The sequence below is a fragment of the Elephantulus edwardii genome, unplaced genomic scaffold, assembly GCF_000299155.1.
Source record: "Elephantulus edwardii isolate Elephantulus edwardi_28Jun2011 unplaced genomic scaffold, EleEdw1.0 scaffold00056, whole genome shotgun sequence".
Classification (NCBI taxonomy): Eukaryota; Metazoa; Chordata; class Mammalia; order Macroscelidea; family Macroscelididae; genus Elephantulus; species Elephantulus edwardii.
In genome coordinates, this window is record NW_006399806.1 from 2,524,310 (window position 1) to 2,527,549 (window position 3,240).

A 3,240-nucleotide genomic window follows, 5' to 3' on the forward strand; every position below is an offset into this window, starting at 1 on the left:
TCGCCCGAGCGCCCCAGTCTTTCCGACACTCCAGAGCTAGTCTGGAAACAGGGTTTTCTGCTTTTTCCTCACCACTCAACTGACTCTCTCCTCTCTTCTTCCCGGGTTCGCAGAGGGACAGACTCCGAGGCTGAGTACCCCCAATGCCCTCTCGCTTTGCTATTCTGGCGCCGCTGTTTCTCAGCTACACTTGGCAGGAAATTAGCTTGCGGGCTGGGCACACCCGGCTTCGGGGCTCGGGGGAGTTAGTGCCTCCCCAGGCCCCCGACCCCCTGCCGCATCCTTGCAGGCTCGCGGGAGGACGAGCCGCCTCCCTCCGCTCCCGCCCTGCGTTCCCTCGCCGCTGAGCCCTCCTCTGCCGCTGGGCTGCGCGCAGGGGACTCAGGTCCGCGCTGCAGCAAAGATCTCTCACCAGCCAACAACCAGGGAATCTGGAGAACCGGAGATGGGAATGGCTGAGGTGAAGGGGCTTTGGGAGCCAGAGGACTGCAAAAAAGGGCAGAGGGCAGCACTTGGGGCGCGCCTGCAAGGTCAGGGCTGAAGATGATTAAATTGAGGGGATGAAGCTGAGGAAAGACCAGAGAAGTTGAAAGATCCCAGGCAGAAGAGGGGAGAGAGGTTAGTTTAAATAACAAAGTTTAGGGTCATAGACAGGCTGAGGAAGAGACTGAAGAGTGAAAATGGAATGGTCCCACTGATATTTTCTCATGATGTAGAACCATAAATAAAAAGGAGAGGGAAAACACAGCAAACTGAATAAAGTAAGGACAGTAAGTAAGGAACTCCATTCTTCCCAGCTGGTCATTCAAAAGGAGACCTTGTCTTTGTTCTGTGGTCACTTCAGAAGCAGAGGAGGCAGATGGCAGACGTGGAGGTCATGGAAGGCTGGTGATAAGGTCAGTCTTCAGGGCAATGGGCACAGGTGTCTAACAGAGAAGCAGAGTATTTGTCACCCAAGTCTCCTCTTGGCTCTGGCGGTGGGATACTCTACCCTCTTGTTTGTTACCTCTAGGAAGTCTTTAAGGCTTCATTCCTGGTGTAATTACTTGGGAGGAAGAAAACATTTTCCTACACAACCTTAGCGGGCGCGCTCTCTTGCTCGCGCTCTCTCTCTCTCTTTCTGTAGGGCCATCTTCAGGATTCTCTTTTAGATAAGTGGCCCATACTAGGAGCCTGGGCCTCCCCAGGGCCAGTGATTTTGGTGGCAATAGACTTTCTGATTCTGTTTGGAAGTCTTCTAAACTGAGCTGTATGTGAAGCATCCAAACCCATTAAACTGTGAGTCAGAAACCTCCAAGTGTTTGTGTATCTTCACTGCTCTTCTGGGTATCATTTGAGTTGAATGTTACCATTTGGAAAATGGGATGCTGGGTCAATACCACTTTGAACCAAGCTTCCAAGTAGTCATTAGAGTTTAAGAGTAAGGAGCAGAGGGTAGTATCTTCCATTAAATTTTACAACTATCCGAGTGTATCTGAAATTATGCTTGGGTTAGGAGAGGGCTGACTGGTTGATATGGAATTTTTTTAAGGAAGAATTTTGGAAACATACACTATGAATTCTTCAGATAAGCTTTTATTAAGACATCACCATTACCTGTATTTAGAGTTTGTAGATGATATTTAAACATCATTGTTAAAATCTCAGAATGCTTTTCTATGTAGTTCCAAATGTTGCTTTTTAAATTACAACTTTTTTGTAATCTTCTAATATCTGCTTTTATGTTACATTTCACCAGATTGTTATGACAAAACATAATAGTGAGTAATTTGATTACACAAATCATATATTTGTAATTTTCATTTATAAGACTTTGGTCTTGCAAGTCAAGTGGGATTTGAAATATTTTCTTCTTGTCTTTCCTATTAATATGAAAATCAAGGCTTCAGATGCTATCATTGAGCTCTTAAGGGGGTAGATCAATAGGCCACATCAAATTCAGGATGAATTTAAGGAAGCTAAAATTTCAAAACACACTAAGCCATCAAATTCACCACCTATTTGGTAACTTACAAAGCTCTCCTTATATTTGAAACAGCTACTAGTTTTTCTTCTTATAAAAATTTTTAAATGTGCCTTTCTGTATGATGTGATGCTGTATTGGCATAAATGGCAGAACACATGCTATTCGTTAATATTTTATATATTGTGAAAATATGCACAGTAGAAGATATATTACTTAACAATCTCTGCATATACAATTCAATGACAATGATTATATCCTTTAGGTTATGCAAACTTTCTCACTTTTCTTTTCTGAATTGTTCAAACATCGGGATGATTCCTGTATTAATATAACCACAAATAGCACAATTGTGTTTTTTCAAAGTACTTTGCCTTTTTGTTTTCTGTTTTTCCAATTAATTCATGTCTACATTTTTAAATGAACATCATCTATCTGCCCACCAATATATGTGTCTGCACACACGTAATGCCTTCACTTATTTGCTCAGACTGGTCTCCGAGCTGCAGTAACAGGGAAAGTGATTTAGAGTTTGGGAGGAAGGAATAGAAAAAAAAAAAACAAGCCGGGCCAGATTGTACACATCCATAAATAACAGAAATGACAATCAACAATGCTGAAGACAAAACAGTGAAAATTAAAAATGTGGCTGGTAAAGGTAGGGCTGACACCTGCCTGCACTTTTCATCCTGAGCATCTGATTCTCTCAACCGTTTTATAAATATGGCTTGTCATATGCCTCCTATTACTTCAACTGGGAGTTTACATATGAAAAAAAATCACTTGTGCCTCTTTTTGGAAAACTTGTGCAGGTATAGGTAAAATATTCTTCTCTAGCAGTATAAAAATTCAAAGGTTTATTACTAGTTGGGACAAACCAAAGACATAATGTGTTTTATTTCCACTACTTTTAAATTACTCTGATAGCTTCAAAATTTCATCAACTTCTGTTTGCTAATGTACGTGATTGAAAGTATTGTACCTTAAGATTATTAAGGTACTTTTCAATTCCCCGGATCTCTGCCAGCATTCTGCTATAGGAAAGCTCCATACTAAGAGTTGTTGTTGCATGCCATCGGGTTGGAAACAACTCGTAGCTGACCCTCCAACAGGTTTTCAGAGACAGTAATAGCTCGGGAGGAGATTACTCATCCTTCTCCTCTGAAGCAGCTGGTAGATCCCAACCATGTAGATCAAGGAGATAAGGCTGTTTACTGAGGCAAAACTGAGAGTATGTGTAATCACTGCTTTACTAGGGGATTTTGGGCATGCCATTT

The 3,240-nt window shown here is 41.9% G+C and overlaps 1 protein-coding gene across 3 annotated transcripts in view; it reads right to left on the reverse strand.

Moving 5' to 3' along the window:
- GRIA4 (glutamate receptor, ionotropic, AMPA 4) overlaps positions 1–363 on the reverse strand; it is a 584,876-nt gene extending 584,513 nt beyond the window's left edge. For all 3 annotated transcript variants that reach the window (XM_006887293.1, XM_006887295.1, XM_006887296.1), the window contains exon 1: positions 5–363. The gene's annotated coding sequence lies outside the window, so the exon portion shown is untranslated. The remainder of the gene's footprint in view (positions 1–4) is intronic.
- Positions 364–3,240: the final 2,877 nt, after the last annotated feature.